At 40.3% G+C, this 19,890-nt stretch overlaps 1 protein-coding gene across 1 annotated transcript in view; it reads right to left on the bottom strand.

Annotated features, from left to right (window-relative positions):
* The window catches only part of LOC150076316 (uncharacterized), a 33,011-nt gene that overhangs the window by 7,353 nt on the left and 5,768 nt on the right, over positions 1–19,890 (bottom strand). The window lies entirely within an intron of this gene.

Genomic DNA, 19,890 nt, shown 5'->3' with positions numbered 1-19,890 from the left:
CAAATAATATGTGAATTACTTGTTTTTTTTCATGTTCGGGCAGAAAAGCAGGGGATCGGGATCCCCTATCCTCCGTCTCGTAATGTACGGACGAGATGAATCAGGAGTTGCACATGGTGCGAATTTTTTTTTTAAAAATTGCCGTATAGCCTTTTCTTTTTCTTCATTTCAGCTCCGATTTTGTGGGGGGAAAAGCGGAGGTTAGGGGGCGGCAGCTCCCACCAAAACTTAAAACAAAAAAAAAGGCATTTGTTCACTGGCATCAGCAATTCTCGTTGTTGATGCTCGCGAAACAGTCTAGTAAAGTACGGGCGAGAAGAAGCAGTGGTTGCATGTCGTGTGAATTTTTGTTACTTGTTTTTTAAAAAAATGGCGTTGTTCGTTTTCTTCTTCATTTCAGCTCCGCTTTTGTGATGTTTCGTGACATATTGCAGTCCCCGAATAACGTGCATTTGTCAAGTGCCACGTGTCGAAGGATGTTACGTGCCATTCGCGTGTCACTTGACATCCGTCGGCCGAAGAGAATTGCGGGAACGCAGTGAGTGGGCGGAGTCACAATCCGTTAATCACTGCTTTCCCCCTCTTCTCCTCTCCGCCATTTTGAAGGGTGCACCATAAACTAAATATTTACCAAGAACGTTATATAATACCGAATCTTTGCGACAGATTTCATTTCACTATCTTAAATACTTCCCGTACCCATTGTATCTACTCCCCAAATGGGTAATTGTTAATCGGGTTGAAATCAATATTTTTAAAGTCTATTAACATCATATATGCTGCTTGAATTTTTTTAAAGTCAATTTTTTTGCTTTTGAAGAGTAACGCGCTGGAATCATATCAATAATTTCCTTTTCTGCGACTTGGCTACTTATTATTCGATCAAGGTACGTGTATATATAGTCATTATATTCACGGGAAGAAAGAGCGAGTATATGATATGGATATTTTGGCATTTGAGAGATTCGTTAGGAACATCTGGCAACTCCTGATCAGTGTAGCCAATTTAGCGGTTTTCCCGCTAGTTTTAGCGGAATTGCTTCAGGTTTGGCGGATTAAAATATGTAATAGCCGTATTTTTTAGCAGGAAGAGTATAAATGTAAAAATTTTAAATATGTTTAGCATTTTATATATTTTGGCAATGTAACATTTAAATTAAGAAATATTTATTTAACAATATAAATATTTCATAATTGAAATGTTTTATTGATATACATAGTAGGGATATCTTATTTCATAGTTTTTATTTTTTTTATAAAGCGAAGAATCGGTTTTATATTTTTCAGTAATTTCCCTGAGGGGAACCTATCAATTTCATACGTAGTTACACTCGCGGACAAACGACATAACAGTTTGGTCACAGATTTAAATTGTTGAATCAAATCGAAAAATGGATACGATACGACGGGCTGAAAAGAGTTGAAAAGTGCTGTAAAAATTATGTTTTACCTGAAGAACTACTTCGCAAAATAGGTACACAAGAAGCATATGATGAGGTATTGAATTTCGACAGATTTTTAGATTTTTTTTTTATGTTAACAACAGAAAATAAATAACTATTTATATATATAATATAATATTTTTAATCCCTACAAACAAATGAAGGCTAAATCCTATTAATGGTTTTCCCGTGAGCCATAAAAAACAATGGGTACCATAAAAAAATATATGCTTAAAAAAGTTAGAAAAAATTTAATAAATAAAAAATTAGGAAAAATCAAAAATTCAATTGAAACTTTCAAAATACAAAAAAAAATACCTTTCTAATTTATTTATTTCTAAAATAAGGTAATTAAATAATTTTTCTTTAGAAAAATTTCTTCTAAATAGAAACTCATATAGATAACCTTCTAGTATTCCAAATTGGTATTTTAATTTTCTTTTGGCATGTAACCAAATGTTTTCAATATTTTGAGTATGAGATCTTGAATCATCTGGAAAACAAAATTATAGCGACGAATAACCTCATCATGGGTGTAATTAATGTCTCAGTAGAGATCTTTATATGCAGGCCATCCATCACTCATTATTCTTGTACCTGGCAATATTCTCTCTCTTATAATTGATAATAGAGTTGTTTTATCTCTATTTTCTACCGGAACTAAAAAAACATCATTTGGTAATTCTTTCGAATGCACCAAAAACCCATTGTGTTTCTATTAGTAGTCCTCTATTTCTTTTGAAAAATGCTGATTAATCAATTTCAGTATGTTCATGTTATAAGAGAGAGAAATTTTCTGAACCTCCCCCCCCCCCTAGTTAACTATCTTCAATTATTGATATCATTCAGATCTCCCTCAGATCTTTGTATGTTTTTATTGATATTTAAATCAAGAGCAGTGCAATCTTGGGGCCAGAAGTATAGAAATAATAAATTTTGAGATAACGATAATCTGCTATCATCAAAAAATGATTTATGTCTAATACTTTTTTTTACGGCAAGGTTTCTTACAATCCCATTTAAACATATTTAACCCCAGGGTCTCACATCTGGTGAGTATGGGCTTGGCACACCCAGGGCCCTGAGCTGGCTATTATCATTCTTCCCTGTCTCTGGTGATTCCCTTTTGACTCTCTCTCTTAAGGTAACTCGGGAATTTTTTTGGCTTGTGCAGCATAAGCCTCAGGCTTCCTTGCACCATATAGCTAATAATATTATTATCATTATTATTAGTTTTACATGTACTTTTTGTAAGCCGCATTTCAAGATTCACAAAAATCTGTATTTTGCAGAATGTGATTTTTCGCCAACCAAGAAATCACGTGATCAGTATTGCCACTGCATAAACTCAACTCCGTTAAATGGTAGTTGTTACTTTTGTCTTCTTCTTCAGAATAAATTGCATTCGATATGCAATTTGGAAGTTTTTGTTTGGACATAATGTAGGGGTTTTAAAAATTTTTAAGGCACCCATTAATAGGATTTAAACCAAACTAAACTTTAAAAAATTGCCGGATTAAGTATTAAAATAGCGGATTTTGAGCATGCGGCTAGCGGGAAGTACAAATTATTAAGAGTTGGCAACACTACTCCTGATACAGACAAGCTCTAAAATAGTAGTTCCGTACCTGTTCGCCGTACTGTGTGATAACAAACGTACCACGCCCTGTCTGCTTCACTCTTGCATTTAATTTTCATCGAGACACTGAATGATTAAATATCTAGCATAAATTTGGGATTTTCGACCGAAAATATAAGCAATTCCAGGAAATATACTGGTGCATCAAATCTCTATTTGTGCGTAACACTCAACCGTGTTAAAATAAAATTTCCGAAGCAAGTTTACATTTACCGCTTGCTCAGTATTGTTCTAAGAAATGGGACCCATTTAAAAAACCAAAACAATATAGGGTTCCCTCCATGGGAACCCTATATTGTTTTATATCACAGGTGCCAAGCACCTGTCATTTTACCCTTATAAAATACATTTAATATAGGTTAAAGATTAAATGGTCGTGCTTACTGAATCGGCGCACACTCTAGGAACCGCTGGTATATGTAATAACTTACCGGATTACCCTAATGTAATACAGTAAAACGTTAATTATCCGAAACTAATTGGGACCAAGGTTGATTCGGTTAACCAAACAGTTCGGATGATCAAACATACATGAGAATACCCAGTATATATGAAACAAAGTGTAATTAGGCTTACAATTAAATTATTGTACGCAAGATTATTGCTACTGTATTTTGAAATATCAAGTATTATAAAAATTAACTGATTTAGGAAATGGTTTGTAAATAATAACCAAAACGTTTTTTTTTTTTTTTTTTTTTTTTTTATGTGAACCCCAAACACGAGAGGTGTTAGAACCTATAGTACTTAGTACCGTGCTTGGGTTGGAGGTTGAGAAGACGAAAGAAGATATTTGTTGACATTGGACTTGAACTTTTGCAGATTGTAATTTTCAGGAAATACGTATACAGGAAGGTTGTTCCAGAAAATGGCAGTTGAAAGATAAATGAGGAAGATGAAAAGTTGGTTCTGTGGGTCCGAAGTTGGACAGTAAATGGATGTTGGCTGGTGGCGGCACGTGTTCGGACTGTTTTGAAAGAGAGAGCGGGAATTATAGAAGCAAATTCAGAAGAACAGTTCCCATGGAAGTATCTGTAGAAGAGGCAAGCAGCAGAAACGTCTATGAGAAAGCGAGTGGAGGGACTCTATTAGAGATAAGTCATTAATTAACCTAACTACCCTCTTCTGAAGGGAATCATGAAGCTTGAAAGAGGTTTGGGGGCACCACCCCAGATGTGGGAACATTATTCCATGACAGGGCGGATTTGCGATTTACACAGAGTGGGCAGCTGTTTGGAAGTAAAGTAACGCCGAGAGCGAAAGAGAAAACCAAGTTTTTTAGATGCAGAGGAAGCAATATTTGTAATGTGCTTGTGCCAAGAGAGATTAGAAGTCAGAGTAATCCCCAAAAGAGATATATCATTTTGCCGAGAAATCGGAGTGTCACTAAAGATAAGCATAGGAGCAGAAGAATCCTTTTTGGGAGATATAAGACAAGACTGAGTTTTAGAAGGGTTGAAATCAATTAAGTTGTCTTTGCTGCACTGGAGAATTGCCTGAAGATTGGCATTTAAAGAATTGGTAGCAGATTTTCGAGAAGTTGAAGCTGATTGAGCAGGACAAGGTTTCTCAAAATGGAAAGTGGAATGCAATGTGCTATCATCGGCAAAACTATGGATAGGATTTCCAGTCAATGGAAGAAGGTCATTAATATACAAGAGGAAAATAGTGGAGGCAAGAACTGAACCTTGGGGAACACCGGAATTAGTGTAGAAGTTAGAAGACAGAGAGCCATCTACCATCACCCTCAGTGAGCGATCAGAGGGAAAACTGGATAACCAATTACAAATACAGTTGACAAACCCTAAGATGGAAGCTTGTTTAGAAGACCTTTAGGCCAAACACGATCAAAAGCCTTTGAGATATCAAGAGCAACTACTTGTGTTTCACCGAACCTTTCCATTGAATTAGTCCATTAATGGGTAACATAAGCCAGAATACCACCAGTTAATCGACACTGACGGAATCCATACTGGCGATCGTTGATCAGACGGACGGTTTCTAGGCAGTTTAAGAGTTGGCTGTTAATTGATTTCTCCATTACTTTAGAAAGAGAAGAAGGAATTACAATGGGACGATAATTGGATGGGAGGGATTTGTCACCCTTTTTAGGAACTGGCTGGATATGAGCAAATTTCCAAGCAGAAGGAAAACACCTTTGGAATAAGAAAGTGAAAAAAGGCAGCAAAGAAAAGGAGTAAGTTGAGGAGCACAGGTTTTGAGAACAAGTGGAGAAATACCATCAGAACCTAGAGCTTTCTTAGCATCAGAATTCATCAATATCCTTCTGATATCCTTTTGACGGAAGACCACAGGAGGTATTGAATGGAGCGTGTTGGGAATGGTGGGAGATGTTTAACAAGATCATTAATACATGAGTTGGAAGAAAAATGGGATGTTAGCAGGTCAACTTTATCATTGGCTGAAGTGACAACAGAACCATCTGGTTTGGATAGATGTGGGAGCAGAGATGGGTAAAAGTTGTGGCCAATAGCTTTGGCAAGAGACCAGAATGGTCGGCTACCATTAGGGCAAGAAGCAAGTTTTCTACTCGTAGCCTGTTCAAACTCTCATTTGGACTGATTAATAACTGCTTTACAATTGTTGCGAGCTTTGATGTAGACAGAAAATGAAACTGAAGAATTAGAAACAAGCCAATTACGATATGCAACATTCTTCTCTTGAACAGCCTTAGCACATTTATTGGAAAACCAAGGTTTAGATAAAGGACGAGATTTTAAAGTGGAGTGTGGAATAAAGGATTCCATTCCTGCAAGAATAATTTCACTGACACGATCTGAGCAAACGTTGACATCAGAAGTTTTGAAACAGTAATCAGACTAAGGAAAAGAAGAAAAGAAGTCTCGCAGGTCATCCCATTTTGCATTCTTGTAATGCCAAACAACACGAAGTTGGGAATAGCCATGAGATAAAGGTTCCATTGGAGAAGAGACTATCACCAAGTTGTGATCTGAAGTGCCTAAAGGACCTCTCACTTAGACCGTGTGCGTAGAAGGGTTGTTTGTGAGAAAAAGATCAAGTGTATTGGCTGTATGATTAGGATTGTCCGGTGTTCTTTAGGTAAATGAACAATCTGAGCTAGGTCATTAGTATTTGCAAAAGCCTCAGCATCTCGACCTGCTGGTTCGGTGTGACTAGAAAACCGAAGCCAGCTGGAGTCGTGAACATTAAAATCACCAAGGAAAATTACCTCACTGTTATGAAAGTTGGACTGGAGAAAGTCAATTTGCAAAGAGAGGAAGTCAAAGAGCTTCAAGTGATTAGTGGAGTTGGGAGAACGGTAGAGACAACAGATGAATTTGACACAATGAAGTAGAGAGATTTTAACCCAGAGAAGATCAAAGAGAGGAAATTCCAAATTGCCAATTCTCTGACAGGGAATATCAGAACGGACATATGCATAAGTACCACCTTTGAGGCGAAAGGAATCATACAGCGAATAATTTGGGCATCTGAGATGAGCAGTAGTTGAATCAACCGATAACTGAGATTCTGTCAGAAAAAGTACATGGGGTTTGGCCTACTGCAAGTGCAAATGGACATCGTTGAGATTAGAATTGAGACCACGTATATTTGTGAAATGAATTAGGAAGTCCTTGGGAGGTTTAGATTTTTTCGTAGATAAGCTTGCTCTATTAGTTTGACAATTCATGGTGTATTGAATAGTAAGAAAAAGTGGGTGGGACATGCTGTATGAAGTAATGTAATTTTTGGCTATGGCGTACACGTGGTAAGAATATACGCAGATACTTGACATAACGTGGCCTCGACAATGCTCCCCTATACACACTACTGGGACTCCCTCCAGTCACTATCTAGCAGAGTAGAGGTAGCAAGGTTATACACTAGCTGATCCAGAAGCCTCCTAGAGAGTTACCAATATGTTCGGTCCGGTGTACTAACTAGCGGCCGGCCTGCGAACACCATTTTAGAGCTGTAAACTCGAAATGTAAGGAATATTGGATCTCGCCACGACGTTCATAATAACCTCAAAAGTCATCAATCATACTGCATGATGGAAGAGATAGGGAAGGGTTGACCGGAACTTAGCTCTAGAGATTAAACATGGGTTCCACCACTTCAAGCCTCCAATAAGCAAAGTGGTAAAGTGTAAAGTGTGTTTAGGGACAAGCGGCACCGCACCAGGGGTTTCCCCCATCTCCGCGTAGTTTACATTGTGGGTGAACCAGTTGACTAGAAAAGCCAGAGATTTAAAAGTGTATGAACTTTGTATATATTTGATGCCTTGTACCATTGTTCATCTGGTCATTTAGCCGCCAGACCCCTACTGATTCCCGACGTTGTGCCACTTTAACCCCGTGGAGGCAGATCAGGTACTCACTAGTATATAGTTCACTCTGGCAGGTCCTGCCACCTAATTTCCTAAGATTTCAGTGGCTAGGACCTTAAAAAAAAAAAAAAATCGCGTACGCGTCGCGGGGAGCGCTAGAAGTCCAAAATGTTGGGCAAAATTAATTTAGATTGGTGATTTTAGATTGTGTGTGGCGTGTTCACGTTGCTATCAGATAGAGTGGGGTAAAGGCTGAAGACTGGGGGGCAAATAGACAGAAATATGGAGCCGGAAGGGAAGGCAACTCCAGTTTACAGTGGGACATGCCCATGCCCCACCAGAGGGAAGAAATAGGGTGGCAGGGTGGGGAGGGGACAGTTTACTGTTCCCTCCTCACCTGCCAGGAAGAGGTGAGACAGTGAGCCAGACAAGAGAGCTGGCTCAGGTTGCCAATGTGGCCTGTATGCATGGGTGGGAGCAAACCAGACCGCAGGGTCAGGTCCGCACCATCCAGAAAAACTTGAGGCCCAGCAGAGGCGATCCAATGTTGGTTTGGCTGAACAGGTTGTGCAAAATGTCACAGTTGGGAGTCATTCATGGGACTGTTGTCCTGTCCGGTAGTCAATGTTCTGGGAAGTGGGGTTTTCTCACTTCTCATAAGAGTTCCAGTTTTGTCTTGCATGAAGGATCAAGCAGTCAAACCTGATATCTGGTTGGGGGTCTCTGAGAAGCATTGTTTGACACATCTATTCGAAGTTTGCAGGCAGAGGAATGGTCAAGCGTCTAGCATACAGGTTCTGGGCAAACTTGGTGAACGCTATATATGAGGCTTCATCTTCCAGTAAGTAGTGTTCCCGGTTTTTGCGATTAAGGCGCACTTGGATGATTAATTCAACACGAAGATCTTCATAAAATTCGCAGTCATACATCTGGTGTCCCCAGGTCTCCACAGAGCCACATGCACACATTGGGTTGTTTTCGAGTCCGAGAAGGTGTAATTTCTGGCGGATCGCTCCATGTCCTGTTAGGAGATACGTGCTGTACAATCCAGGGCAAAGCCATACCGGATACTGTGGGTATATTTGTTGTAGATCGGGGAGGAACCTCCGCGTGACTTCCCCTTTTGTGGAGGTCGTCCAGCGCTGCTGCCATATCGATCGCAAATAGATCTGGAGTCTTTTCTTCTCCACTGTTCGATTTGCAGTTGGGTCTGTGGTGTGATCCTGGAAGGTAGTTGGATTTCCGCGTCTAAGCTGCTGTAACATGCCTAGCCGAATCACTTGAAGATCAAGAGGGAGGGTCCCAGTGAGTACTTGCAGCGCATGAGTAGATACAGTGCGGCACGGTCTGGTGAGGGTTAATAAAATCGGTCGGTGAATGATGTTGAGTAGCCGACGATTTACCGCCGTAGAGGCCTTATGGTGCCAGACACCAGAAGCATATGCAATCGCAGGGATGATAGCTGCTTTGTAAAGTATTGCAAGGGTTCTTCTTTTCAGCCCCCAGTCGCGGCGGGTAATCCTGGCAAGCATGGCAGCATAGTTTTTCATTTTCTTTTGGATGTATTTTAAGTGGGGTGTAAATGATAAATTTCGGTCCAGGATCACTCCTAGGTACTTGAGTTCTGTGGCCAACTTGATCGTTCTGTTGTAGATTTTTATCTGCGGTGGTCTGGTAGGAGTTAGATATCCCTTTAGTAGGATAGATTGGGTTTTGGTGGCAGAGATATTAAGGTGATGAGTTTCGGTCCACTCTCTTAGTGTAGAAAGTGCTGAGTTGGCAAGCGTTTTCAGTTGTGCTCTTGAATCAGCAGAGAGGATTAGGAAGAGGTCATCTGCGTATGCGAGCGCTTGCACACCCCCCAGTTCCAGGGAGAGGAACTCATCCAGCACGTAGTTCCAAAGGAGGGGACCCAGTACAGAGCCCTGAGGGCAGCCCCTGTGTACCTGACGTTCAACCTTGCAGTAGGGAGCCTGCACTAGGACCTTCCTATTGTTCAGGTAGCTCTGAATGCATCCATATAGGTTTGATGGCAGGTTGGCAGCTCTTAGTCTTGCGAGGCTGTTCTGCCACCAGAGGGCGTCGAACGCCCCTGCAGAGTCTACAGAGATGAGAAGAAGGTACTTTCGTTGGCAGTTTGACGCGGCATTCATGATATATTCTAGTGCATCCAGAGTGGATTTCCCCGTTTTGATTCCGAATTGTTTGTCTGTTGTTAAATTTGCTGCGGTGTAATGTACTTCAAGCCTCTGTCTAAGAAGTTGTTCCAGGACTTTGCTGAGTACAGACAGGAGGGATATAGGTCGGTAGGACTCCGGTATATGTTGCTGCTTTGATGGGTTTTTATGATTAATTTTATGCTGGCTACCTTCCAGTCCGAGGGGAACCAGCCCTGACGAAGACAGTGGTTATATAAGTCTAACAGCAAGTTCGGGACATACTCGGCCACCTTTTTTACCAGTTCTGGTTCAAGCATGTCCAGTCCTGGGGTTCTTTTGTTTTTTATTTTTTTGTTTGGCAGTTTGTAAATCTTGCAGAGTGAATGGTTGTTCCACTCGGGCCGATTGGTAGGTTTTGTTGGTGTGGCACAGCTGATGCTGTTGAGGTGTGTTGTCCTTTTCGATGGGTTTGAAGATGGCATTGAGAAAGCAAAGTGGTAGTATTTCACCGGTTGATGAGAGTCATCTTCCACCTAGTACTGCCTGGTAACATAGAGGGGCGGTGTTCCTCCGTGTGGTGTGGGCGCTACACCTTTACCCCTGCTTACGTTGGTTCACACCTGGGTGGTCACCTACAATGTACTTGTGCATTGAGGTTATACCCAGGATTACTAATAGTGCCACCATCGTGAAGGTGCAAGCAGAGCATTTGGCGGTCACAGACCGTCCGGACTTGGCCGAAATTGGGTCCACTTGACTTGAGTGTCACCCAAATATCAGTTCCATCAATGTTTTAGACTCCCAGGTAGCAAGTGCATCTTGTCTGGCATATCTGAGAGAATGTCTGTGACAACCTCAAGGACCAATGTTTTGAACAAAACAAAAATTGTTTTGAACAAACAATTATATATTATATTTATATAGTATAAAATTGTTTTGAACAAACAATTATATATTATATTTATATAGTATATAATATAAAAATAATATATAAAATTTAGTATTTTATATTTATTTTGAAATTATCTAATTGTTTTACATGGTTTCAACTATAAATTTTTACATAAACAGAAATAAAGTATAGTACCAAAGGATACCACACTTAGGGTGGTAGGAAATGAAAAAGACCTGGGAGTAATTGTGCAGTCAGATATGATGTTTTCTGAACAATACAGACAGGCTGCAGGAGCAGGTCATAGGGTTTTTTCAATGATATACCTGAATTTTGCTAGCAGGGAAAAGGAGGTGATTGTCCCTCTGTATAAGGCAATGGTCAGGCCACGCCTTGAGTACTGCGTACAGGACTGGAGGCCTCATTTTAGGAAGGATGTAGATTTGCTTGAGTGTGCACAGAGAAGGTCAACAAGATTGGTGAGGGGAATGAAAGAATCCTCGTACCAAGAATGGTTTAATTTTTTCAAATTGCGACGGCTGGAGACTAAGCACCTGCAAGGTGATCTGATTGAGATGTATAAAGCCTTGAATAGGTTGAACACGCTGAATTCTGATGGGATTCTTCCACTTGTTCAGATTACGAACCTAAGGGGGCATAAATTGAAATTGAAGAAAGACAGCTGTACAATAGATGTGCGGAAGTTTGACTTTAGCCAGTGGGTAATTGCTGGAACAAACTTCCATCTGTCATTGTGGAAATTGATAGGTTAAATAAATCTAAGGTGGAACTGGACACACATTTAGAGGTACTGGTTGTGTGAATTTTTTTTGGCTGATGCTTCATAAACTCATACGCTTGCTTTCTTGCATAACATGTCACGATTACTACTACTACTACTACTACTACAAGTAATTGCACACAAATAATAGTATAATGAATCTTGGGAAGGTTTATTTTTTATAATATGTAATCTCGAATTTTTCTTTGAGACATTCGAGATTGTCTTTTTTTCGTGGCGAGGTCTCGCATCCTCTTTAATAGCAATATATCCGTAGAACTACATTGAGACAGTTCTCACAACATGCCATTGCAGTTTCCAGCAAGCGAAGACCTCCGCGTCATCGCGCCCGCTCCCTCTTCTTCTTCGTCATCAGAATCACCTTGGTTAAATTCGCAGGTTCTTCATCGTGGACTAATGCAACAATTTCTTCTTCGGTTAAATTATGGATAACCATGGTTATCAGCATCGTTTTTTAACCATGCGTCTACATCATCCTGTCCACTCTCAGAAAACCCGGAAATGAATCTCTGGATGTAAAGTTGCAATCTCACCGACGTAGGCCCCGAGTGCCAAACGTTTTTGTCTGTGTGATTTATAGAGTGCTCTTTGAAAACAATATAGTTTTATTTCTTTTCTTGGGTGATTTTCTCTAATTTCTGTACTTGCAAAGTCAAAAAACTATTATATTTAGGCCACCCGAATAAATAGATTCATCTTCCGTGCTGTGTCTTATGTCTGTTAATTGCGTGTGAGTAGTATAAGGTTGGGGTTCTAACCGAGTACGGCTCTATGAATTTTGGCGTCAATTTTCGTGCGTGCTGCCGCGTCAGTCGCTTGTTTTGCCGTTTAGGTTTTGAGCGTCTGCCGGTGAAGCGAGCCGAGGTTTAGGTTTAGCGGTTGCGCCGAGGCTTAGTTGCGGAAAAATATATTTTAGTTCTTATTTCGCCCGCTAGATGGCGCCACTTATTTTCGCCATTAAATTAAAATTTTTTTTTCTTTACCCAGGCTCGAACCCATGTCGTTGCTACTGGTGGTCCGGTGCTTATCCCCACGGCTACCCTTTCAGTTGTAAGAATATGTGTAAATGTAGCTCTTATAGTTAAGAGTGGTGTGAGTGTGACGTAGGAAGTTGTATTTCGCCTTGTTCTGATTGGAGGGGGATATGAACCGATGTTCTGATTGGTTTGGGGGTATAAACCGACTTCGACTCTGAGTCTACCGGTGATTTTCTGGTCTGTTGATGCCGTAGAAATCGTCTGTTTTTGCCGCGTTGGTTTTCAAGGTGGCTTTGGAGGGTGCGCAATGAATTGTGGGTTCGCGCACGCACGCACACACACACAAGCCCGAGCTCTTGCGCTCGCGCACGCACGCACACACACACACACACACACACACACACACAAGAAAATAGAGCAGTAGACATTCTTTCCCAAGACAAAGGTTTTGGCGGGAAAAACGTGGACGCTGTAGACATACGGGCACTTGGGGGGTCACAAAAGTTCGAGCCCGACGATGGCCACGACAACAGAAGCCCACGAAACAGTGCCGCCATCTAGCGAGTCATTCTGAAAGCTGAAATCAAAGATTTTATTTTATTTAAGGTGTTTAAATGTTTTTTTTTTTTTTTTTTTCCTAGGTAGCTATGACTTTGCCGTTTAAATATATTTCAGTGGCTTTGCAATATGTGGCGCCATCTGTGGAAGCAATCTGAAAGCTGAAAATTAAAAGATTTTATTTAAATATATATATATATATTTTTTTTTCCCTACATACTTCTTGAACGGAGATTGCCACGACATCGTAACAACCAAGAAACTGTGTCGCCATCTAGCGTGTCATTCTGAAAGTTGAAATTAAGGATTTTATTTAAATATATATATTTTTTTCTCACATACGGATACTTGGTGTCACAATACTTCTTGAACGGAGATTGCCAAGACATCGTAACTACCAAGAAACTGTGTCGCCATCTACCGATCTATTCTGCAAGTTGAAAAGCTGAAAAATTAAGTATTTTTATATGTTTAATGTTATGTTATGTGTTTTTTGATGGTTAAATTTTTATATGTATATATTTTTACCCATAACTATTTATGATGGTTCCTCTTCAAGTTGAATTTTGTATCCTGATGCTTAGTCTATCTTGAAAAAAAAAAAAAAAAAAAAAAACCTGAAAAGTAAAATGTATTGATGTGTATATATATTTATTTACCTTCTTCGTGATATGGTGGTGCCATCTTCAGATTCTTTCCACAACTTTGAATTTTTTTTTTTAAATTTCTACTTTCTAAGAAAAAAAGACAGACAATATTTTTCAAATAGATATGTTTATTGATAAATAATAAAAAAAAAATAAAAAAAAAAATTACAAGATAGTGGGGTCATCGCTATTTTTACCCCATCTTTAACCATTAGCATCCAAACCCGCCATATAAGATGCAAAGAAACAGGGGTCGCGCCATAAGTACTCCTGGTTTTCGTAGAAGTCCATCTGGAAAAGAAAAAAAGAAATGTTACAAGATTACAACGATCCGCGCGTCGTTGGAAGTTTTAGTGGTGTTAATGCATTACAAAAACATACAAAATTACCCAGACGTATCGTGAAAGAGTATTTGTCATCTCAACCTGCTTATGTCAGACACAAACCTCAAAGAGTTAATTTTCCTAGAAACCAAATAATAGTTCCTGGTCTACACCATACGTTTCAGTGTGACTTAGCAGAAGTTTCCAATCTGTCTGATGCTAATGGCGGAGTGCGTTATTTACTCGTCTGTATAGACGCTTTTTCTAGATACGCCTGGGTGAGAACACTTAGAAATAAAACATCGAAGCAGATGGTAAAAGCATTCAAATCAATTTTCAAGGAAGAAACGCCATTCAGTCTTAACAGTGACAGAGGTAGAGAGTTTATAAACAAAGATGTGAGGGCCCTATTTAAATCTCTCAACATTAATTTTTATACTAATAGATCGGAGAAAAAGGCTGCAATCGCTGAACGTTTTATTCGAACTCTGAAAGAAAAAATATTTAAATGGATAACTTATTCTGAAAGTAAGAAATATGTGCATGTTCTTCCCGACATTGTAGCTACTTATAATCGAACGCCACATCGAGCTATAGGAATGCCACCTGCCGATGTCACTTTGCATAATGAAGAAGACGTCTACAGGAAATTGTACTTGAAAAAAACCAAAGAACAGATTCCTAAATTTAAAGTGGGGGATCGTGTCGTTCTAAGTACAGGTTCGAATCTTTTCCGCAAAGGATTCTGGGGCAGTTGGACGCGTGAGGTTTTTACTATATCTCAAGTATTGAAACGAAGAAAGCCAGTTGTGTACAGAGTACAAGACAAAGCAGGCGACACTATCGAAGGTACCTTTTATGAGCAACAGTTACAACTTGTTAATATTCACGACAAGTTGCCACTGGATACATATCTTATTGAAAAAGTACTTAAGGAGCGACGTGTGGGAGGAGAATGTCAATTCCGTGTTAAGTGGCTAGGATACCCTGCTTCCTACAACAGTTGGGTTTCGGCTAAAGATGTTCTTCTTAACACTACCGAGTAATGCATGCATGGATTTCCATCCCCAGAATACGCAAGCTAATTTTACTATTATATTGCCCGACACTATACCTCTCAAAGGCAATTGGGAGGTGGCACTTGCAGAAATACACGTACCTAAGTCATGGGACAATATTTCCGAAGGTTGGGCCGAGTTTGCAATTCTGCAGAAAGAACCGACAGTTAGGAACCCTGAGGTTTACATGCTGAACGATGAGTACGAAAATTCGTCTAAATTGATTGAACATATGTGTGGTCTTAATACCAATTTAGAGCTTAAAGTAGAAGAGACAGAATTCAAAGTGAGATTTACAATTCGCGTTAAAAATGGCTGTGAGTTGCGTATGACTTTACAAACTGCCAGAATTCTAGGACTAGTACACAAAGTAGTAGTGAGTGAAGCTGTTGACAAATCTAGAACTTTTAAAGGGGAGTACATAGGAAAGTGGATACCTAAAGGTAAAATAGTGTTACCACCATTAAAGCCTAACAGTGAGTGTGCTGATAGGAAGCTTGTACTCGTACAACAGCCGACTTGTGATGTTCGCGAGCATAAAATTCCTTATGGTAATTACAGTAGCATCTCCGAAATTCTAAAGGTTATGACTTTTATAGCCCCCGAAATTAAAGGTTCTGTTAATGCCCGTGGTTTTGTTTCTTTCGAAATAGAAAGCGGTGTGCGTCTTCGCTTCCCTGAGACAGGACTCGGTGAGTTACTCGGTTTTGAGCGTATGCCCGATGGTTTCGAAGGAACAGCGAGATCGAAATTTCCCGGAGATATAAATAGAGGTGTAGGCTCTTATTTTGATTATAGTAGTGTGATAGAAGACCAGGTCGTGGGTGATATCAGAGCGCCTCTTTTGCGAGTAGTACCGTTCGGAAGCAGTGGTGAATTCTTACATTTGGATTATTACCCTGTACTGCTCTCGAACATTCAATCCATTTCTATTCAAATTCGCACAGACAGTGGTCAGTTATTTCCATTCAGAGGTGGTAAAACTCTAATTAAGTTACATTTTCGACCCCAATGAACGCATACGTTGATTACTACTCAGTGCAAGCGGGGGGAAATCCCTACTTTGCAGGAGCAGCGATCCAGAGAGGTCAAGGTTTAGGCAGTATATTCAGATCAGCATTTACATTTCTCTCTCCTCTTCTGAAGCCCGCAGCCAAGTTCATCGGTCGCCAAGTGCTATCGGCAGGTCGTAATATCATAGATGATGTCATTTCGGGAGCACCCGTGAAACGCTCGTTTATAAATCGAGCTTCTGAAGTAGGACAGGCCATTAAGCAAAACGTTCGTAGTCAGAGTGGAGGTAAGCGTCGAAAGAAAAAAAATATCAGGACATCTTTCAATGATGGGTGAAGTTATGATGTCAGAACTAGACCTGTTTGCACAGCCTGCCACTAATCTATGCATCGAGCGATCTTCATACATTACTTTTTTGCCTTTAGCTTCAGTGGACACGCCGGGGCCAATAGAATTTTCCGTACCGGGGACATCAGAAGAATATCTGGACCTGGGAAAAACTTATTTGCGACTCAAAGTACAGTTAACTCAAAGCGACGGAAAAGAATTACAGTCGAGTGTAGGAGTTGTCAACAACTTTTTTCACTCCATGTTTAAACATGTGGATCTTTTCGTTCAAGACAAATTAATTAATCCAAGCAGCGACACATACCCCTATAGAGCTTATTTAGAAACGCTTTTGAATTTTGACAGAGGAGCAAAAAAATCACAGCTCACTACAGAACTGTTCGTAAAAGACAATTTTTCGGATGTTTCGCAAATGTTTTCTCAGCCTGACAGTGGTATGAATCAACGTATGAAGTTTTTTTCGAAAACCAAAACTGTGGAACTTCTGGGTCGTCTCAGACTAGATTTGTGCCATCAGGACAAATATATTATTAACAATTTATCGCTCCGCCTGAGAATGGTTCGCAGTTCGCCCGAGTTCTGTCTGTTGTCTCTCGACAATACTGCTAAAATTCATATACGCGAAGCCTGTCTTTTTGTGCGTAAAGTTAAACTTAACCCCAGCATACAGTTAGCCCACATGAGTGTTCTTGAAAAACATCCTCTTGTATATCCCATTAACAGAGCTGATGTAAGTTACTATTCAATTCCAAAAGGCATGTCAGACTCTACCCGAGACAATATATATCTAGGACAGATCCCCACTCGTTTAATAGTCGGTATTGTGTCCAGTGATAGTTTCAACGGCTCCCTCAAAACCAACCCATTCAATTTTGGTCACTACAACCTGTGCTATTTACTTCTGACGGCTGATGGTGTGCAGCATCCTTCCCTGCCGCTAACACCCGATTATAAGAATGGACATTACACGCGGTCCTACCTGTCTATTTTCAGATCGCTAAACAAATGGAATTCAGACTGTGGAAACGACATATCAATCCTGGATTATACAGAAGGGAATGTGCTTTATGCTTTCGACCTAACTCCCGACAGTAACGCTGTCGGCACGCACATCACTTCTTTACGGCGAGGCGGTGTTCGACTTGAACTGAAATTCGCAGAACCTCTTCCCGAAAACGTAACAGTGATCTTGTATGCCGAATTCGAAAACATTCTTTCTGTGACTAAAGACCGTTCAATCCTCGTGAATTATGAACACTAGAGATATATTAAAGGTTTTAGAAGCAGACAGTGAATCGAGAAAACATCTGATCGGTGTCTGTGCCAGGGACAAGTTACCGTCAAAAATACAGAGGAAACCAGCATTGCTAGTCATCAATACAGACAAGGCACACATGCCAGGTACTCACTGGGTGAGTATCTTCCTAGGAAAAAGAGAAAGTCAATATTTCGACAGCTTTGCACGACCACCGACAACGGACATTGCAGAGTTCCTTAACCAAAACAGTAAGAAATGGACTTATAACAAAGTGGTGATTCAACATCCAGAATCTATAGTGTGTGGACTACATTGTATTTTTTTCCTGACTCATCGGTGTAGAAATATTTCTATGTCAAAGATTGTAAACAAATATTATTGTAAAGATTTGTGGGCAAATGATTTGTTAGCCACATTACATGTAATTGAACCTTTACTTACAAAATAAAATTTTATTTATTTTTAAAAAGTGTCTGTTTTATTGAAAAAAAACTTACCACAACGAAATCCACGTATGCTTACGTCTCAAACGACGAGGCGATAGCAAAGCTGTATATCTGCGCTTGACCTGCTTATGAGGCTTTATAACTTCGCTCTTGGAGTACCGTTGCTCCTGCGCTTCAGAGGAGGAAGGGATTGTGGGTAGCGACGCCGTTACGTTCGATACGCTGGTCTCGATATCGCTTGATGCCGACGAGGACGCTTGTTTTGCGGCATTAGTTTTCAGGCCTAAATATGACTGTAGTATCTGAAGATACATTTTAACTTTAGACTCGGGCTGCAAATCCTGTCTTTTTAAGATTTCAGACATTTTCTCGTCTAAAGAGAGCATCTGTTTTTGTTCTGGCGGTGCAGCTACAAGCAAGAATTTACGGAAAGATTCACTCATCTTCTGATTAAACTTGTGATGAGTGGAACAACTATGCTTGCTATCAGGGGGAACAGTGAACCTCCTTGTTGAAGAATTAATTTCCGCCTAGTTTTAAATGCTACTTTTTTATCTGCTAGTGTTCTGAGCAGACGTTTTTTGCGTTGTAACTTGCTTTTCACTCTGTCTGTCAACGGACTGCTACCTTTGACTATGTTTTTACATATTTCACAGAGTGCATTTATTTCTGTTTGATTTGAACTCCTTAATAAAGCGGTTGCCTGTTTCGGTCGAACTTCCGACAGATACCTTATAAAGTTAGCATTGTTTTTTAGACGCAGAGCCATATGGGGATGTAAACAATCGTATGTCCTTCGTTTGGTAACACGTGTGAGCGCAGTCTCAATCTATCATCTGTGTTCTGACAAAAATCAAACAGTAAATATGAATGAGGATCGCGTGTTGCATGCTTATATATGTCGACTAAAACACGTGATCTCCCGGGGAAAACTTGACTTGCTAGGTGTGAAATTTGTCTTGAGTCGCGAGGGTTTTTAAAAACAATCAGATAGTGCGAATTCAAACTGATAGTGCGGAACTGCGATCCTTGCGAAAACAGGTTTTGTGTTAACAAAATAACACTCAGATTTCTGTGATGTGATCCTTTTATAAATATCTCAGAAACGACAATACTATCCTTTGCTTGGTTGATGAGATCGTCTAAAACAAGTAAATTTTTTACTGATGGATCGAATTCGGGGATGTTTAAACCCTCCACGAACTCGATTTGCGAGTTACACCGAAACTTATCTTGAAACTCTGAATAGCAATAGACGATTCTTTGAGGTGGTGGCGAAATTAAACTTTCACTATTTTCTAATAGCGACAATACAAACGTCGTCTTTCCACTCTGTGTTGCTCCCGAGACTATAGCTGTGAATGGATGGTGAAACATTATGTAAATGAGCCCGCGCTAGTCTGGACCAAGTATTTATGTGTGTGTTCGCGCGCCGATGCGAGAGGTAGGACTAGCAACTGTAAAGACAGAAGGTGACGTCTCCAGAAAAACGAAACATTGTCCCCTTTTTTAAAAAACTGTGAGTTATGAAAAAGGTTTTTTTTTGGAAGTTGTCTTTTCCATGAAACCATTCTTGACACGGAAAAAAGTGTATTCCTCCATCTAAGCGCGCCCGACACTTCGTGGCGGGTGGGAGGGGTGCCGCGATTCCTCCGTGCGCGCGCCCATCACAACGTGATGGGTGGGAGGGTGCCGCGATTCCCCCCACGCCCCGGCGCCCTGCGATTCCCATCCGAGTGCCGTCACGAATGTGACGTCGGTGGGAATAGGATGGGGAAGACGTGCCCGATCGACTTCGCCGACATCCTGAAAAAAAAGGAGACGTCACCAGAGGTAGCCATTGAAAACTGCTTAGTGTCAAAAACATTGGGGATTTCACTGGGTTTTTTTTCTAATGTTGATAGTATGATGACTAGGTGGTTAGCTTTCGCTATGTGTCTTGGAAATATCCATAAGGGTAAGTGCGTGTGTCGTCTCCTATCACACGTTTAGCGAAAGTAAATCCAAACCTTTTT

Source organism: Mastigoproctus giganteus, chromosome 13 (assembly GCF_048544385.1).
Source record: "Mastigoproctus giganteus isolate SK-2022 chromosome 13, ASM4854438v1, whole genome shotgun sequence".
Classification (NCBI taxonomy): Eukaryota; Metazoa; Arthropoda; class Arachnida; order Uropygi; family Thelyphonidae; genus Mastigoproctus; species Mastigoproctus giganteus.
Note: the sequence above shows the minus strand (reverse complement) of the source record. Positions and strands in the feature narration are given on the sequence as shown.